Source organism: Panthera onca, chromosome B1 (genome assembly GCF_046562875.1).
Source record: "Panthera onca isolate mPanOnc1 chromosome B1, mPanOnc1 haplotype 2, whole genome shotgun sequence".
NCBI lineage: Eukaryota > Metazoa > Chordata > Mammalia > Carnivora > Felidae > Panthera > Panthera onca.
Window position 1 is genome coordinate 121,470,679 of NC_138342.1, and position 21,032 is coordinate 121,491,710.

Here is a 21,032-nt window from a genome sequence, read left to right on the forward strand (position 1 = left end):
CATGGCATTGTGCAGTAGCCCTAACAGTGGTCAACACGACTCCAAAGTGATTGCTTACCTGGGGAAAGGGGAATATAACCACATAAAACAGTTCTACTGTGGCTCCAGCAGTGGGCTGAAGGCAGACATCTGGTCTGATAGCAGGCTTCACCCACTAATGAAAGCTTCTCTGGGGATAACACAGGGAGAGCATCTTGCAGTTCCATGTGACCACAGCTCTGGCAAACATCTGGTCAACCCAACTCAGGCTGAAGGAGGTCCCAGACTGATGCAGTCAGGGAGCAACACAGGGAGAAACCCTGCCCATAGCAGGCAAAGAGATCCATTGCAGACAACTGGATTGACAGCAAACACAGCTCAGCCACTATAGTAGAGTGCCTGCAACACACATGGGAGACACCCACCCCTGAAGCCACAAGTCCTGGTGAATGGGGAACATTGCACTGCAGGCCACTACAGGACCTCTTCTTCATAAGGCCACTACTTTTCAAGCAGGAGACATAGCTGACTTTCCTAATACATAGAGTCAGACACAGAGAGTTAGACAAAATGAGAAGACAGGAATATGTCCCAAATGAAAAGATAGGACAAAATCACAGCAAGAAAGTGAAGCAAAACAGAGATAAGTAATATGCCTGATAGAGAATTTAAAGTTAATGGTCATGAAGATACTCAGTGAAATTGAGAAAAGAGTGGAGAACCTCAGTGAGACTTTCAACAAAGAGATAAAAAACAAAACAGTACCAGAGCACCTGGGTGGCTCAGTCGGTTAAGCACCCGACTTCTGCTCAGGTCATGATCTCACTGTTCTTGGGTTTGAGCCACCTGCACTGGGCTGTAGGCTGATAGCTCAGAGCCTAGAGCCTCCTTCAGATTCTGTGTCTGCCTCTCTCTCTGCCCTTTCCCTGCTCATTCTCTGTCTTTCTCTGTCTCTCAAAAATAAACAAACATAAAAAAAAAACTTCTTAAACAAAAAAGAACCATTCTTGCTGCCATCTTGCATCTCCATGTTTGTGCACCTACTCTCAGCTAGTCTGCCTAAGTAAGACATGTTCTGTTTCCAAAATATAAATATACTCTCAAAAATAAATTAAATGTGTACACTTACCTTTCAAAAACATAAATAAAAGGATATAAAGTATGACACCATATACCTAAAATAAAGGGGCAAAAATTTAGTACTTTGAGAATGGGTTCAAACCTAAGCAACCATCAACTTAATACAGACATCTGTATACATACAACATTATATATAAATGCAATGGTAACCACAAATCAAAAACTGGTAATAGGTAAGCAAAAAAATAAATAAATAGAAAGGAATTCAAGGAATTCTTTATCACTGAGGAAAGCTAGCAAACCACAAGAGAAGACAGCAAGAGAAGAAAAGAACAGAGGAGAAATAAAAATAACCAAAAAACAAAAAATTTCAGTAAGTACATACCTATCAATAATTACTTTGAATGAAAATGGACTAAACGCTCCAATAAAAAGACATAGGGTGACTGAGTGGATAAAAAACTAAGGACCCATCTATATGCTGCCCATAGGAGACACTTTTCAGACCCAAAGACACATGCAGATTGAAAGTTAAGGGATGAAAAACATTTTCATACAAATGGATGTCAAAAGAAAACCTGAGTAGCAATATTTATATTGTACAAAGTAGACTTTAAAACAAAGACTGTAACAAGAAACAAAGAAGGACACTACATAATCATAAAGGGAACAATCCAACAAGAATATATAACAATTGTATGTATGAATAGTTCTTTCTTCTTTTATGATTGACTAATATTCCATTATACAGATATAACACAATTTGTTCTATCCATTTACCTGGTCATGGATATTTGGATTGTTTCCAGTTTGAGGCTGTTATAAATAAAGCTTCTATGAACATTTGTGTATGAGTATTTGCTTGAACATATGTTTTATTTCTCTAGGGTAAATATTTAGGAGTACAATGGCTGGGTCATATAGTAGTTGTAAGATTGACATTTTAAGAAACTGCCAAACTATCTTCCAAAATGTTGGCACCGTTTTTCGTTCCCACTAGCAGTGTATAAGAGTTCCATTCTCCACAATCCTGCCAGTCTTGGTATGGTCAGTCTTTTTAACGTTGGCTATTCTCAGAGGTATATATTGGTATCTTGTAGTTTTTATTGACATATCCCTAATGACTTTGAATATTTGAGAAAGGGTGTTTAGCATCTTTTCATGTGCTTATTTGACATTTATATATCTTTTTTAATAGAGTGTCTATTCAAAGTTTTTGCCCATTTATTTATTGGAGTATCTGTTTTCTTCTTATTGACCTTTGTGAGATTTTCTATATTCTGGATATAAATCTAGAAATAATTAGGTTGCAGGAAACAAGACACAAAAATACACATTGTATATTCCATTCACATAAAATTACAAGAAAAGAAAATGATTCATACTGGCAAAATATCAGTAGTTGCCTGAGAATGGGGTAAGGTGATGTGGAGAGAAAGGATGGAGAGAGATAGATGGTAGCATTACCAAGGGGGCACAAAGAAGGTTTTTAAGATGATGGATATGTTCATTATCTTGAGTAGTATTGGATTCACAGGTACATACATATATCCAAAGTTATTAAATCATATACTTTAAATATGCAGCATATTGTATGTCAACCATATCTCAATATTTTACACATATTTTTAAAAAAGATATAAAAATTGTAAATATTTATGCACTGAACATGCAAGCACCTACATACATAGTGTAGCTGTTAACAAACATATAGGAAATAATCAATAGTAACACAATGATAGCAGGGAACTTTAAAACCATACTTACATCAATGGATAGATCATCCAAGAGAAAATCAACAAGGACACACTGGATTTGAATGACACATTGGACCAGATGAATCTAACAGATATTCTCAGAAGATTCCATCCTAAAACAGTGCAGTACACATTCTTTCCAAGCGCACATGGGAAATTCTCCAGAATTGATCATATGTTAGGCCACAAAACAAATCTCAACAAGTTCAGAAAGAATGATGTCACACTATGCATCTTTTCTGATCACAACACTATGAACATAGAAATCAACCAAAATAAAAAAAAAATCTGGAAAGAGCAAAAATACATGGAGGTTAAATAACATGCTACTAAACAATGAATGGGTCAGCCAAGAAATCAAAGAGGAAATTAAAAATATATGGAGACAAATGAAAATGAAAAGACAATGGTCAAAATCTTTGTGATGCGACAAAGGCTGTTCTATGAAGGAAAAATATACTAATAGAGGCCTACCTCCAGAAACAAGAAAAATCTCAGAAAAAATGCCTAACCTTACACCTAATGGAGCTAGAAAAAGAAGATTAAACGAAACTCCAAAACAGTAGAAGGAAGGAAATAATAAAGATCAGAGCAGAAATAAATGAAATATAAAAAAACAAACAAAAAAGAAAGTAATAGAACATATCGATCAAACCAAGAATTGTTTCTTTGAAAATATCAACAAAATTGATAAACCTTTAACCTGACTCATTGAGACAGAGAAAGAGAGAGGACTCATATAAACAAAATCAGAAATGAAGAAAAACAACAACTAATACCACAAAAATACAAATGATTATAAGAGAATATTATGAAAAATCATATGCCAACAAACTGGACAACCTAGAAGAAATGGATAAATTCCTAGAAATATAAACTCCCCAAACTGAATCAGGAATAAATAGAAAAATTGAACAGACTGATTACCAGCAATTAAATTGAATCAGTAATCAAAAAACTCCCAACAAACAAAAGTCCAGGACCAGACAGCTTCACAGATGAATTCTACCAAACATTTAAAGTAGAGGTAATACCTACTCTTCTCAAACTATTCCAAAAATTAGAAGAGGAAGCACACTTCCAAATTCATTCCATGAGGCCATTACTCTAATACCAAAACCAGATAAAGACACTACAAAAAAAGAACTGTAGGCCAATATCTCTGATGAACACAGATTCAAAAATTCTCATTAAAATATTAACAAACTGAACCTAACAATACATTAAAAAAATCATTCATCATGATCAACTGCAATTTATTCCTGGGATGCAAGTGTGTTCAATATTCACAAATCAATCAACATAATGTATCACATCAAGAGAAAGGATAAAAACTATATTATCTTTTCAACAGATGCAGAAAAAGCATTTGACAAAAGTACATCTATTCATGATAAAAATCCCCAATAAAGTAAGTTTAGAGAAAACATACCTCAAAATAGTAAAACTGTATATGAAAAACCCACAGCCAACATTAACTTCAATGGTGAAAAACTGAGAGCTTTTGCCCTAAAATAGGGAACAAGACAGGGGTGTCCACTCTCACTACTTTTATTCAACATAATACTAGAAGTCCTAGTCACAGCAATCAGACAAGAAAAATGAATAAAAGCTATCCAAATAGGTAAGGAAGAAGTAAAATTTTCACTATTTGCAGATGACATGATACAATATATAGAAAATGCTAAAGACCACCAAAAAAACTACTAAAACAGATTGAATTCAGTAAAGTTGCAGGATAGAAAGTCAATATACAGAAGTCTATTGCATTTCTATATACTAATAATGAAGTGGCAGGAATAGAAATTAAGAAAACATCCCATTTACAATTGCACCAAAAATAATAAAACACTTAGGAATAAACATAAATAAGGAGAAGACCTCTGAAAACTATAAATGAATGATGAAAGAAATCTAAGATGACACAAACAAAATGGAAAGATATTCCATGCTCATGGATTGGAAGAACAAATATTGTTAAAATTTCTATGGTACGCAAAGCAATCTTCAGATATAATGCAATACCTATCAAAATGCCAGCAGCATTTTTCACAGAACCAGAACAAATAATCCTAAAATTTGTATGGAACTACAAAAGACCCTGAATAGTCAAAGCTATGTTGACAAAGAAGAACACAACGGGAAGTATCACAAACCCAGATTTCAAGATATACTACAAATCTGTAGTAATCAGATCAGTATGGTACTGGCACAAAAATACATACATAGATAAATAGAACAGAATAGAAAGCCCAGAAATAAACCCACAACTATATGGTCAACTAATTTGTGACAAAGGAGGCAAGACTGTGCAATGGGAAAAAGACAGTCTCTTCAGTAAATTGTGTTGAGAAAATTGGACAGCTACAAGCAAAAGAACAAAACTGAACCACTTTCTTATGCTATACACAAAAATATAATCTAAATATATCTAGGACCTAACGTGAGACCTGAAAACATAAAAATCCTAAAAGATAGCACAGGCAGTAATTTCTCTGACATTGGCCACAGCAACATTTTTCTAGATATGTCTCCTAGGGCAAGGGAAACAAAAGCAAAAATAAACTATTGGGACTATACCAAATTAAAAAGCTTCCACACATCAAAAGAATCAACAAAACAAAAAGACAACTTACTGAATGGGGAAGATACTTTCAAATGATATATACAATAAGGGGTTAATATGCAAAATATATAGAGAACTTATTTAAAATATAATCCAACTAAAAATGGGCAGAAGACCTGAACAGACATTTCTCCAAAGAAGACATACAGATGAACGACAGACACAGGAAAAGATGTTAACATCACTCACCATCAGGGAAAGATAAATCAAAACCACAATGATATACTACTTTATACCTGTCAGAATGGCTAAAATCAAAAACACAAGAAACGAGTGTTGACAAGGATGTGGAGAAAAAGAAATCCTCATGCACCATTAGGGGAATGCAAACTGGTGTAGCCACTATGATAAACAGTATGGAGTTTTCTCAAAAAGTTAAAAATAGAATAACCATATGATCCAGTAATTCCACTATTGATCCAGTAATTCCACTATTGGGTAAATATTTACCCAAAGTATTTACCCAAAGAAAATGAAAACACTAATTACAAAGGATATATTCACCCCTATGTTTATTTCAGCATTATTTTCAGTAGCCAAAATATGGAAGCAACCAAACTGTCCATCAATAGATTAATGGATACAGAAAATGTGGTAAATGAATACAATGGAATATTACTCAGCCATAAAAAGGAATGAAATATTGCCATTTGCCACAATATGGATGGTTCTAGAGGGTATAATGCTAAGTGAAATAAGTCAGTAAGAGAAAGACAAATATCCTATGATTTCACTCATACATGAAATTTAAGAACCAAATGAAAAAAAAAAAAAAAAAAAAAAAAAAACGGACAAACCAAGAAACGGACTCTTAACTACAGAACAAATTGATGGTTACCAGAGGGGATGTGGGTGTGTGAATGGGTGAAACAGGTGACGGGTAATAAAAGTAAACTTGTGATGAGCACTGAGGAATGTTCAGAATTGTCAAATCACTACATTGGACACCTGAAACTAATATAACACTTTATGTTAATTTTATGAAACTAAAAAAAAAATTAATTAATTTTAAAAAGATTATACCAGAAATTAATAAAATAGAGATAAGACAATAAAAAAATCAATACTAGAGTTTGGTTTTTAAAAAAGATAAACAAATTAACAAACTTTTAGCTATACTAACCAAGCAAAAAAATTCTCAAACACATTTTAAATGAAAGAAAAGACATTAAAATTGACATCACAGAAATACCAAGTATAGAGGATACTATGAGTCATTATACACCAACAAACTGGATAATCTAGAAAAAAAAATTAATAAATTTGTAGCATACAGCCTACCAAGACTGAATCATGAAGAAATAGAAGTTTGAACAGACCTACCAACTAGTAAGGAGATTAAATCAGTAGTAAAACAAAACAAAATAAAACAAAACCCAGAACCAGATGATTTCATTGGTAAACTCTATCAAACACTTCAAAAGGGATTAATGCTGGGGCACCTGGGTGGCTCAGTCAGTTAAGCATCTGACTCTTGATTTCAGCTCAGGTCATGATCTCATGGTTGGTGGGTTTGAGCCCTGCATCCGGCTCTGCACTGATAGCATGGAGCCTGCTTGGGATTGTCCCTCTACCTCTCTCTCCTCCTCCTCCCCTCTCTCTGTCTCTCAAACAAAAACAAACAAAAACGAGCAAAGGGCCTGAATAGATATTTTCCCAAGGAAGACATACAAATGTCCAACAGGTACATGAAAAGATACTCAACATCCCTAATCATCTAAGAAATGCAAATCAAAACCACAATGAGATATCACCTCACACCTATTAGAATGCTTTTATCAAAAAGACAAGAAGTAAGAAGGCTATTGAGGATGTGAGGAGAAAAATGAACTCTTGTACAGTAATGGTGAAAATGTAAATTGGTGTAGCCTCTATGCAAGACAGTATAGAAGTTCATATATATATATATATATATATATATATATATATATATATATATATATATATAATTATCATATGATTCAGCAATCCCACTTCTGAATATATATCTGAAGGAAAAAATCACTATCTTGAAGAGATTTCTGCACTCCATGTCCATCATTATTCCCTATATCCAAGATATGAAAACAACCTAAGTGTCCATAAACAGAGGAATGGATAAAGAAGATATCACACACACACACACTGGAATTTTATTCATCCATAAAAAAGAAGGAAATCCTGCCATTTACAACATAAGTGAAACTTGAGAGCATTATGCTGAGTGGCAGAAGTCAGAAAAAAGACAAATACTATATGACCTTACTTATATGTATACTCTAAAAAAAAAAAAAAAAAAAAAAAAAAAGGAGGAACTCATAGCAACTGAGTAGAATGGTGGTTTCCAGGGACTAGGGAATGATAGAAATGGAGAGACGATGGTCAAAGGGTACAAACTTCCAGCTATAAGCTGAGTAAGTTCTGGGTATCTAACAGCATGGTGACTATAACTAACAATACTGAGTTATACATTTGAAAGTTGCTTTAAGTATTGATGTTAAATCTTCTCACTACATTTACAAAAAAATTATAGCTATATGAAGTGATGGATGTGTTAATTTATTATGGTAATTATTTCACAATATATACATGTATTAAATCACCTTACATATCTTACACATACACAATGTTATGTCAATTATACATCAATAAAGCTGTAGGAAAATAAAAAACTAAAAATAAACTTAACATGACCAAAACAATTTTTTAGCTCTTCCCACCTCTACTCCAAGATTTCTGCAATCTTTTTCATCAATTCTTCTTATTGCTCTGACCAAGAACTTGGGAATCATCCTTGGCATTTCTCTTTCTCCCACACCCTTCATCCAGTTCATTACCAAACTCTTTTGTTTAATGTTCAATATATACCACTATTTCTACCCCTTGGTCCAAGCCACCGTTATTTCTCTCCAAGATTATTCCAAGACCTTACTAACCAGTCTCCCTGATTCTACCATTCTTCTCCTACACTCTGCTTTCCACATGTCAGCCAGAACTGTGCTTTCAAATATGTCAGATCATATCACAGTAAGGACAGGATCTGGGAGGGTTGTGAGATCTTACCTACCAGCAAGCTAATAAAATAGCCTGCTAGAGTTTCACAGATACTGACAGAGGCCCAAAGCTGGGTCAGAGACAAAAGACAATTTGTAGTAATAACAGTAGTCATTGTAACATTATTGCATAAGTTCCCTAAGCCCCAGTTATCACAGGTTGATGTGATGAGGGCCAGGTATTGCCAGTATATGCACTGGGCTGTGCTATAGGAATCAGAAAGCCTTGATGTTATATAACTGGTTGGCAATAAACCTGCCTATCTTCCTCTCCCAAGAAAGATAGCTCTATTATCCTACAATATAAACAAACCTGTTACAGGAAAGGAAATAACTCTATCTTCCAAGGCTGCTTGCCATGCAAACATCCTTAAAAAGACAGTTCAAAGCAACTTATCTGTCAATGCCTTTGAAGATTTGCAGAAATGTGAGGGGCCCATGGAGACAATCACTTCTCTGCTTAAAACCCTGTAATGGCTTTTCATCTCGTTCGAAGTAAAAGCCAAATTCTCTGTAATAGTCTACAAAGAGCTATTTGGTATTGCCCTCTGCTATCTCTTAGATCTCAACCCTTACCACCCACATTTTTACCCACTCAGCTTTGCAGTTTCTTAAAGATGCCATGTGTACTCCCACCTAAACTTATGCTTGAAATACTATTCTTCCAGATATCTGCTGTTGTCACTCCTTTAGTTGTATCTTGTCTAATGTCACCTTATCCAAGACACTCTTCCAGACCACTCTATATAAAAGAAGTAATTATAAAATAATACCCCCTAGTACTTCCTATCCCCCTTTATCCTGCTTTATATTCCTTCATTGTTAATCAACACCTGACACCATATCTATTTGCTTGCTTTTGGTTTACAGTCAAATGCATCTCGTCAATATGAAAGTCCCACTGGGGCATTTGGAATAGTGTCTGGCACATAGTACCTGAGAGGAAGAAGAAAATAAAGCAAGAGAGAGGTAAGGAGAAAAGGAAAGAGGCAGGGAGGAAAAGAAGGAAGAATAGCAAAGGAGGAAGGAGGGTGGAAGTAAAGGAGGAAAGAGAGAGGTCAAAAATTATTCTAAGGTAGTTAGTCTGAGGAAGTATGAGGAGGGTAGCACCAAGGACTGAGAACTTGGTCATAATTCATTCTTTTTTTTAAAAGATCATTTAAAAATTTTTTCAAGGTCAAATATCAGTTGTCAAAATTTATTGAAATGTTCTGCTTTATGCCACTATTTCTCATTTACTGTGTCCTCATATGGCAGAGAGAAAGAGAGGGTATGGTCTTTGGTGTCTCTTCTTATAATCCCATCATGAAGGCTCCACCTGATTACCTCACCTAAACCTAATTATGTTTCAAAGTCTCCATCTCAAATACCAACACATTGGGAGTTAGGGCCTCAAAATGTGCATTGTGATGGGCATGGGAGGATACAATATCAGTCCATAGCAACCCTTAATATGAACAACACAAAGAAGATAAAAGTTCCTTCTTAAGTCCCGTCCAGGTGACTTAAATCACCCACATTCTACCTTCTAACCTGGTTCATTTTCCCTAGAGGCCTATAGACTAGGGTGACCAGGAGGATTTGGGTTACATCTCTTAGAAACATCTCAAACCAAAATGGACTCCTTAAAATTTTCACCTAAAATGAATAATCACAACCTCAACTTGGATCTGTTTTTTAATTCTTAAGATATAAACATAAGGCATCCAGTACAACCTCCTTCCTCCCTGAATTCACTTCCAGGAAAGGAGCTTCCTTTCCATGCTGGAAGGCAATAGATGCTTAGGCCTGGGGCTCACTCCACCTGTCAATGATCAGAATTGTACTACATGCTACTTATCTCTATGAGATATTGTTGGGGGGAGGGATGGTGAAAATGATTAAGATTTGAAACAGAAGCTGCTTAATTTTTGTCACCAATGTCCTGTAAATATAATCTGACTGAAATTTTCTGGTACTATGTTTCTTCTTGCTGTTCTTGTATATTCACTATAATACAATATATAAGAATTATCAAATGAAGATAAATGATTGTAATTAAAAATTGCAAATCATATCTGGCTTTAAAATATTTATTGATCTAATAAACAATTCCTTTTTTTAATTTTTTAATGTTTATTTTTTTTGAGGGATGGAGAGAGAGAGAGACAGAGTGTGAGCAGGAGAGGGGCAAAGAGAGAGGGAGACACAGAATCCAAAGCAGGCTCCGGGCTCTGAGCTGTCAGCACAGACACCAATGCAGGGCTTGAACTCACCTTTCAAACCATGAGATCATGACCTGAGCCAAAGTCGGACTTTTAACCTACTGAGCCACCCAGGCACCCCTGATAAACAATTCTTAATTTATTTAATTTACAAAATAATTCTGTTTTCTAACACTGGACTCAAAAAAAACTGCTTCCCTCAAAAAGCTGCCCATAGAAACATACAAGGCAATGTAATTTGTAAAAAATATGTTAAGTCTTGCTAGCGTTTGGGAAAATTAAAATTAAAATGAGTCCCTACTTTTGGACATCAAATTAACACAGATGTTTCTAAATAATTTTTATTGTTAGCAAGGACATGGTGGGAGTATTAAATTGGAATAATCTTTCTACAAAGAGATTAAATACCTAAGTAAATAAATAAATATCAAAGACCATGAAATATCAAATAAATAAATATTAAAGGCTCTTGACTCATCAATTACCATTACTCACTGTATCCTAACAAAATAAAGATGCATACAAAGATTTAGCACCATTATTTACCATCTTGAACATTTAGATACCATCCAAAATTCAACAATATGGAATCAATTAAATAAATATGGTATATTTCTACAATAAAACACCACAAGTGTTTTAGGTAAACATGGAATGGCATGCAAAGATGTACCTCATCTATTGTTAAGTGAAAAACTGTTACCAAACAGTATGTATAATGTATAGTTTGACTCAGAGAAAGAAGGAAAGAAAAACTCCAGGCTCAAAATGGACCTCTCAGGTGTGCTATATTTTTCCCTTTGTTTTTGCTTATCTGTTTCCTAAGTCTTCACTAATGATAAATGCTTTTGTAAAAACAGGAATGTCTGCTCTTTATTCTACTTCTCAATATTAAAACTCACTGACTTCTACACATTTATAAATACAATTTGCAATGTTTTAGCTGATACATATCCCTGCACACATGTTTTGGTTTCACACATACATACTTTCTTGACTCATAAATTCTCATGTGAATGTATAAGTTCCAAAAGGTCAAGAACAATTACATCTAATTCTTTAAACCTCATGGTGCCTAAGAAAGTTATACACAGAAAAATTACACAAATTACTATTTATTGAATACATGAATCAGAAATATGTGATGGAAAAGGTATAAAAATTAAAAGTAGATAAAATGTGTCTAAATTGCTGTTGTCTATACTCTAAATATGTTTGATTAATATTTCCCAAGTCAAACATTCATCTCTTTTCCCACAAATACTGTCTCTGCTTCAAAGCTATTATTATTTGAGACTCTGTCTTTTCCTCAAGGTCTCAGTTCAAACCTTTGTTCAAAATAGCATCACCAGAGTTATGAGCCCTGACACTGGGTTGACCTGCCTGCCAACTTTATCATTACTTAAAAATCATGGTCAGTGCAGAGCCTGGGTGGCTCAGCTGGTTGAGTGACCAACTTCAGCTCAGGTCATGATCTCACAGTTCGTGAATTCGAGCCCTGCTTCGGGCTCTGTGTTGACAGTTCAGAGCCTGGAGCCTCCTTTGGATTCTGTGTCTCCTTGTCCCTCAGCTCCTCCCCTGCTTGTGCTGTGTCTCTCAAAAATAAATAAACATTTGAAAAAAATTAAAAAAGGAAAATCATGGACAAATGTACCTATTACACTTCTGGAAATTTTTGTCTATAGATACGTTATAAAAGATACACATTCAGCATTCTTTATAATAGCAAAACACTGGCAATAATTTAAATATTTATTAACAGATGCATGAGTAGATTATATGCCATGAATATAATAGAATATATGACACCTTTTTTAATTTTAATTTTATTTCTTTATTTTTTTAAATTTACATCCAAATTAGCATATAGTGCAACAATGATTTCAGGAGTAGATTCCTTAGTGCCCCTTACCCATTTAGCCCATCCCCCCTCTCACAACCTCTCCAGTAACCCTCAGTTTGTTCTCCATATTTATGAGTCTCTTCTGTTTTGTCCCCCTCCCTGTTTTTACATTATTTTTGTTTCCCCTCCCTTATGTTCATCTGTTTTGTCTCTTAAAGTCCGCACATGAGTGAAGTCATATGATATTTGTCTTTCTCTGACTAATTTCACTTAGCATAATACCCTCCAGTTCCATCCACGTAGTTGCAAATGGCAAGATTTCATTCTTTTTTATTGCTGAGTAATACTCCATTGTCTGTGTGTGTGTGTGTGTGTGTGTGTGTGTGTGTATATATATATATATATATATATATATATATATATATATATATACATATATACACCACATCTTCTGTATCCATTCATCAATCGATGGGCATTTGGGCTCTTTCCATACTTTGCCTATTGTTGATAGTGCTGCTATAAACATGGGGGTGCATGTGTCCCTTTGAAACAGCACACCTGTATCCCTTGGATAAATGCCTAGTAGTGCAATTGCTGGGTCATAGCATAGTTCTATTTTTAGTTTTTGAGGAACCTCCGTACTGTTTTCCAGAGTGGCTACATCAGCTTCATTCCCACCAACAATGCAAAAGAGATCCTCTTTCTCTGCATCCTCGCCAACACCTGTTGTTGCCTGAGTTGTTAATGTTAGCCATTCTTACAAGTGTGAGGTGGTATCTCATGGTGGTTTTGATTTGCATTTCCCTCATGATGAGTGAAGTTGAGCATTTCTTCATGTGTTGGTTGGCCATGTGGATGTCTTCTTTGGAGACATGTCTATTCATGTCTTTTGCCCATTTCTTCACTGGATTATTTGATTTTTGGGTGTTGAGTTTGAGAAGTTCTTTATAGATTTTGGATACTGACATTTATCTGATATGTCATTTGCAAATATCTTCTCCCATTCCGTCGGTTGCCTTTTAGTTTTCCTGATTGTTTCCTTCGCTGTGCAGAAGCTTTTTATTTTGATGAGGTCCCAGTAGTTCATTTTTGCTTTTGTTTCACTTGCCTCCAAAGATGTGTTGAGTAAGAAGTTGCTGCGGGCAAGATCAAAGAGGTTTTTGCCTGCTTTCTCCTCAAGCATTTTGATGGCTTCCTGTCTTACATTGAGTTCTTTCATCCATTTTGAGGTTATTTTTGTGTATGGTGTAAGAAAGGGGTCCAGGTTCATTCTTCTGCATGTCGCTGTCCAGTTTTCCCAGCACCACTTGCTGAAGAGACTGTCTTTATTCCATTGGATATTCTTTTCTGCTTTGTCAAAGATTAGTTGGCCATACGTTTGTGGGTCCATTTCTGGGTTCTCTATTCAGTTCCATTGATCTGAGTGTCTGTTCTTGTGCCCGTACCATAGTGTCTTGATGGGTTACAGCTTTGTAGTATAGCTTGAAGTCTGGGAATGTGATGCCTCCTGCTTTGGTTTTCTTTTTCAAGATTGCTTTGGCTATTCAGGGTCTTTTCTGGTTCCATACAAATTTTAGGATTACTTGTCCTAGCTCTGTGAAGAATGCTGGTGTTATTTTGATAGGAATTGCATTGCCTATGTAGACTGCTTTGGGTAGTACTGACATTTTAACAATATTTGTTCTTCCTATCCAGGAGCATGGAATCTTTTTTCATTTTTCTTTTTTTGTGTGTCTTGTTCAATTTCTTACATAAGCTTTCTATAGTTTTCAGGGTATAGATTTTTCACCTCTTTGGTTAGATTTATTCCTAGGTATTTTATGGTTTTTGCAACTGTAAATGGGATTTATTCCTTGATTTCTCTTTCTGTTGCTTCATTGTTGGTGTATAAGAATGCAACCGATTTCTGTGCATTGATTTTATATCCTGCAACTTTGCTGAATTCATGAATCAATTCTAGCAGTTTTTTGGTGGAATCTTTTGGGTTTTCCATATAGACTATCATGTCATCTGTGAAGAGTGAAAGTTTGAACTCCTCTTGGACGATTGGGAAGCCTTTTATTTCTTTGTGTTGTCTGATTGCAGAGGCTAAGACTTCCAATACTATGTTGAATAACAGTGGTGAGAGTGGACATGCCTGTCTTGTTCTTGACCTTAGGGGCAAAGCTCTCAGTTTTTCCCAATTTAGGATAATATTAGCGTTGGTCATTCCTATATGGCTTTTATGATCTCTAGGTATGCTCTTTTTTCTTGAGGGTTTTTATGAAGAAAGGATGCTGTATTTTGTCAAATGGTTTCTCTGCATCTATTGAGAGGATCATATGGTTCTTGTCCTTTCTTTTATTGATGTGGTGAATCACATTAATTGTTTTGCAGATATTGAATCAGCCCTGCATCCCAGGTATAAATCCCATGAGGTTGTGGTGAATAATTTTTTTAATGTATTGTTGGATCCGGTTGGCTAATACCTTGTTGAGGATTTTTGCATCCATGTTCATCAGGGAAATTGGTCCAGAGTTCTCCTTTTTTAGTGGGGTCTCTGTCTGGTTTTGGAATCAAGGTAACACTGGCTTCATAGAAAGAGTTTGGAAGTTTTCCTTCCATTTCTATTTTTTGGAACAGCTTCAAGAGAATAGGTGTTAATTTTTCCTTAAATGTTTGGCATAATTCCTCTGGAAAGCCATCTGTCCTGGACTCTTGTTTTTTGGCAGATTTTTGATGACTAATTCGATTTCCTTACTGGTTATCGGTCTGTTCAAATTTTCTATTTCTTCCTGTTTCAGTTCTGGTAGTGTATATGTTTCTAGGAATTTGTCCATTTCTTCCAGATTGCCCATTTTATTGGCATATAATTGCTCATAATAGTCTCTTATTATTGTTTTTATTTCTGCTGTGTTGGTTGTGATCTCTCCTCTTTCATTCATGATTTTATTTATTTGGGTCCTTTCCTTTCCTTTTTGATCAAACTGGCCAGTGGTTTATCAATTTTTTTTTTAATTCTTTCAAAGAACCAGCTCTGGTTTCATTGATCTGTTCTACTGTTTTGTTTTGTTTGTGTTGTTTTTGGTTTCAATAGCATTAATTTCTGCTCTAATCTTTATTATTTCCTGTCTTCTGCTGTTTTGGGGTTTTATTTGCTGTTCTTTTTCCAGCTCCTTAAGGCGTAAGGTTAGGTTGTATATCTGAGATCTTTCTTCCTTCTTTAGGAAGCCCTGGATTGCTATACTTTCCTCTTATAACCGCCTTTGCTGTGTCCCAGAGGGTTTGGGTTGTGGTGTTATCATTTTCACTGCCTTCCATATACTTTTTAATTTCCTTTTTAATTTCTTGGTTAGCCCATTCATTCTTTAGTAGGATGTTCTTCAGTCTCGAAGTATTTGTTGCCTTTCCAAATTTTTTCTTGTGGTTGATTTCAAGTTTCATAGTGCTGTGGTCTGAAAATATGCACCGTATGATCTCTATCTTTTTGTACTTGCTTAGGGCTGATTTGTGTCCCAGTATATGATTTATTCTGGAGAACATTCCATGTGCAATGGAGAAGAATGTATATTCTGCTGATTTAGGATGCAGTGTTCTGAATATCTCTGTTAAGTCTATCTGGTCCAGTGTGTCATTCAAAGCCATTGTTTCCTTGTTGATTTTTTGATTAGATGATCTGTCCATTGCTGTGAGTGGGTTGTTGAAGTCTCCTATTATTATGGTATTACTATCGATGAGTTTCTGTATGTTTGTGATTAACTGATTTATATTTGTGGGTGCTTTCACATTTGACACATAAATGTTTACAATTGTGAGGTATTCTTGGTGGATCACCCCTTGATTATGACAGAATGCCCTTCTGCATCTCTTGATACAGACTTTATTTTAAAGTCTAGATTGTCTCATTATAAGCATGGCTTCTCCAGCTTTCTTTTGTTGACCATTAGAATGATAGATGGTTCTCCATCCCCTTATTTTCAATCTGAAGGTGTCTTTAGGTCTAAAGTGGGTCTCTTGTAAACATCATATAGATGGATCTTATTTTCTTATCCATTCTGTTACCCCATGTCTTTTGATTGGAGCACTGAGTCCATTGACATTAGAGTGAGTACTGAAAGATATGAATTTATTGCCATTATAATGCGTGTAGAGTTGGAGTTTCTGGTGGTGTTCTCTGGTCCTTTCTAATCTTTGTTGCTTTTGATATTTATTTATTTATTTATTTATTTATTTATTTATTTATTTATGTTTTCATCTTTTCTCCCCTCAGAGAGTCCCCCTTAAAATTTCTTGCAGGGCTAGTTTAGTGGTCACAAACTCCTTTAATTTTTGTTTGTCTGGGAAACTTTTTATCTCTCCTTCTATTTTGAATGACAGCCTTGCTGGATAAAGAATTCTTGGCTGCATATTTTTCTGATTCAGCACATTGAATATATCCTGTCATTCCTTTCTGGCTTGCCAAGTTTCTGTGGTTAGGACTGCTGCAAACCTGATCTATCTTCCCTTGTATGTTTGGGACTTTTTTTCCCTTGCTGCTTTCATGATTCTCTCCTTGACTGAGTATTTTGTGAATTTGACTATGATATGCCTTGTTGATGGTCAGTTTTTGTCAAATCTAATGGGGTTCCTCTGTGCTTCCTGGATTTAGTGTGTCTTTCCCCAGGTTAGGAAAGTTTTCCACTATGATTTGCTCACATAACCCTTCTACCCCTATTTCTCTCTCTTCCTCTTCTGGGACCCCTATATTCTGATGTTGTTCCTTTTTAATGAGTCACTGATTTATCTAATTCTTAAACTTCTCTTCTGCCTTAATCTCCCTCTTTTTTTCTGATTCATCATTCTCCATATGTTTGTCCTCTATTTCGATGATTCTCTGTTCTGCCTCATCCATCCTTGCCACTGTGGCATCCATCCATGATTGCAGCTCAGTTATAACATTTTTCATTTCGTCCTGACTAGTTTTTACGTCTTTTATCTCTGCAGAAAGGGATTCTAATCTATTTTTGACTCCAGCTAGTATTCTTATTATCGTGATTTCTAAATTCTGGTTCAGAAATCTTGCTTGTATCTGTATTGGTTAAATCCCTGGCTTTTGTTTCTTCCTGCTCTTTCTTTTGGGGTGAGTTCCTTCATTTCATCATTTTGAAGTGAGAAAAGGTATTAATAAGGTAGAAAAATTAAAATTAAAAAAATTAAAATTAAAAAAATTAAAATTAAAAAATTAAAAACACACACACACAAAAAAATCAAATAAATGATGCTAGATCCTAGGTGTGTTTTGGTCTGGATGTTGAGTGTGGTCTGATAGATTAGAGAAAAAAGGGGGGGAGGAAATCATTTGAGAATTTAAAAATTGAATACACTGTAGTAGACTAAAATGAAATGATGGGAGTAAAATAGAATTTGAAAAAATTTACATAAAAGTAAAGAATATAGTAGACAAAAATTAAAGAAAAATATTTTTAACATAAACTAAACATAAAAATGAATTTTTTCTTTTTCTGTATTCAAGAAACAGAAAATAAATGAAAAATAGAAAAAAGAAACTAAAAGCATATTGTTTGAAAATCTGAAAAAGTGAATACACTGTAGTAGACTAAAATAAAATGATAGAAGTAAAATAGAATTCGAAAAAAATATATAAAAGTAAAAAATATACTAAAAATATTAAAGAAAAATATTTTTAATAGAAACTGAATATAAAAATGAATTTTTTCTCTTTATGTATTCAAGAAAAAGAAAATAAATGAAAAAGAGAAAAAAGAAAGATTAAAACAAGGAAATCGTTTGAAAATTTGAAAAAGTGAATACACTGAAGTCGACTAAAATAAAATGATGGAAGTAAAATAGAATTTGAAAAAATTTATACAAAAGTTAAAAATACAGTAAAAAATTAAAGAAAAATATTTTTAATAAAAATTGAAAATAAAAATGAATTTTCTCTCTCTCTGTATTCAAGAAAAAGAAAAGAATGAAAAAGAGAAAAAAAAGAAAGAAAGAAAATTGAATAGATGGACTTGCTAACAGATTGAAATAGGTCTGAAATTATTTAGTTTTCCCCTAGAAGTCAGACTATGAGGGCTTCATAGTCCATAAACAAAGTAGGCGGTGAGACTCTTGAAGTGAGGTTCTTGAACAGCAAAGTTGGCCCATTTGGGCGGAGCTTAGTGTAATGGCTCCGTTCTCCACTAGATGGCTCTGCTAGCCTACTGGGGTGGAGTGTTGTGGCGCTCGTAGGTGCATATGCGCATACGCAGGAGCGGTGAAAATGGTGTCACCCAGCTACCCAGTCTCTAGTATTGGAACTCCGTTCTCCCTCATCAGCCATCGCACACCCGTCCTCTGTCTTCAGCTTTCATTCACTCCCCACTTTTTCACTGTCCATGACCAAACCCCAGGCAGTACCTCTCTCCTGAGTTTTGTCTCAGATGTGGCTGTTTTCCGCAGGGCCTTACTTCTGAAGGACTGTGGCTTTGACCCGTTCCACCACTCTGCAGGAGGGTCTTACCGAGCAATGGCCGAATGAGCAATGGCCGAATGTCAGCTGTACCAAGGAACACTTGCTGGACCCTGTTGCTGCGGTGCCCTGAGACTTCAGCCAGGTGCCAGCCCGCTCCAGAAAAAGTTTGCGAAATAGTGTAGCAACAGCTTTTCAGGGATTATGGGAAATCACAACACACATCTGGCACCAGGCTTCACCCTTAACGACCTTGTTCCAGCACCAGCAAATGTGGCCGTTTTCTGGGGTCTGCTGGGACCAGGGTGCTTCAACAGTCTCTACCAAATGTTCTTACAACAGTGGAACTGCTTTTTCCCTGTGTGGCCCGAGAATCTCCTGGACCCCACTCTGTTCCTGGAGATTCGCCCTTCCCACCAGAGCACTGCCAGGTATCGAGCTGCGGGGTTGCAGACTTTGCACTCCCCTTGTTTACAGTATTAATGGAATTTAAACCCTCTCCTTTCTCCTTTTACCCTTTTTAGTTTAGTCCCTGTAGCTGTTTCCAATTTTCCACTTTCTCTCCAGCTGCTTTTGGGGAGGGGTGCTTTTCCCATATTACCCCCCTGCCCCATCTCCATCCTCTCTCCACCCGCAAAAGCACCTCCCTTCTCGCAGCCTCTCGCTCCCCAAGTTCACCTCTCCATGCCGCATACCTGCTGAATTCTGTGGTTCAGGTCATGCAGATTGTTGTGTTAATCCTCAAATCAGTTTTCCAGGTGTGCAAGATGGTTTAGTGTTGGTCTAGCTGTATTTCATGGACGTGACACACACAAAAAACTTCCATGCTGTTCTGCCATCTTGGCTCCTCCTCGAATATATGACACCTTAAAAAACAGTAAGGCAACTTTTTTATATGTACTGTTATGGAGCTAATATTGTTAAGTGAACAGAAGCAGAGTACTATAGAATTGTATTTATAAGATAGTATTGTGTTTATGTACAGTATAAATATGTGTATAGTATCATTAAAGAATATACATACCTCTGGCAAAGGGGAACTACACAACCAGAGGACAAGATGAAAAAGAGATTTGTTTTTCAAAATAAATGCTTTTGGACCTTTTGAATTCTGGATCTGGTGCATGAATTTCCTTTTTAATAAATTCATAAACTTGGAACTTAATGTTTTATTAATTCTTAGGGATCATTCTATTTTGTGAGGAATAGTCCTTGTGTGGTGATTTTTTTAAGATTTTTTTTATTATTTTTTATTTCATTATTTTATTTTAAGTTTTTATTTACTATTTTTAGTAAATACTATTTTTATTTACTATTTTATTATTTTAAGTTTTTATTTACTATTTTAAGTTTTTATTTAAGTTTTATTTAAATGCCAGTTAGTTAACATACAGTGTAACATTAGTTTCAGGTGTACAATATAGTGTTTCAACACTTCCATACAACACCTGGTGCTCATCACAAGTGCCCTTCTTAATCCCCATCCATTTACCCAATCCACCTCCCATTACTCAATCCACCTCCCCTTTGGTAACCATCAGCTTGTTCTCTATAGTTAAGAGTCTATTTCCTGGTTTGCTGCTCTCTCTTTTTTCACTTTGCTCATTTGTTTTGTTTCTTAAATTCCAAATATGAGTGAAATCATATGGTATTTGTCTTTCTCTGACTTATTTCACTTAGCATAATACACTCTCATTCCATTCATGTGGTTGCAAATGGCAAGATTTCATTCTTTTTTGATGGATGAATAATAAATATTCCAGTGTGTGTGTGTGTGTGTGTGTGTGTGTGTGTGTGTGTGTGTGTGTTCATTCGTCAGTAGATGGACATGGGCTGTTTCCATAATTTGGCTCTTGTAGATAATGCCCTATAAACATTGGGGTGCAAGTATCCCTTTGATTAGTATTTTTGTATTCTTTAGGTAAATACCTAGTAGTGCAATTTCTGGGTCATAGGGTAGTACTATCTTTGAGGAAACGCCAGAGTGTCTATACCAGTTTGCATTCATTCCCACTAACAATGCAAGAGGGTTCCCCTTTCTCTACATCCTTGCCAACACCTATTGTTTCTCA

General features: G+C 35.4%; 1 long non-coding RNA gene across 4 annotated transcripts in view; it reads right to left on the minus strand.

Moving 5' to 3' along the window:
• Positions 1-21,032, minus strand: part of LOC144616030 (uncharacterized) — a 118,891-nt gene that overhangs the window by 87,693 nt on the left and 10,166 nt on the right. For 2 of the 4 annotated variants that reach the window (XR_014137547.1, XR_013554884.2), the window contains 2 exons: positions 19,656-19,826; positions 1,109-1,154 (listed from right to left, as the gene is read on the minus strand). This is a non-coding gene — a long non-coding RNA (uncharacterized LOC144616030). The remainder of the gene's footprint in view (positions 1-1,108; positions 1,155-19,655; positions 19,827-21,032) is intronic. The other 2 variants (XR_014137549.1, XR_014137548.1) reach the window with 1 other exon arrangement.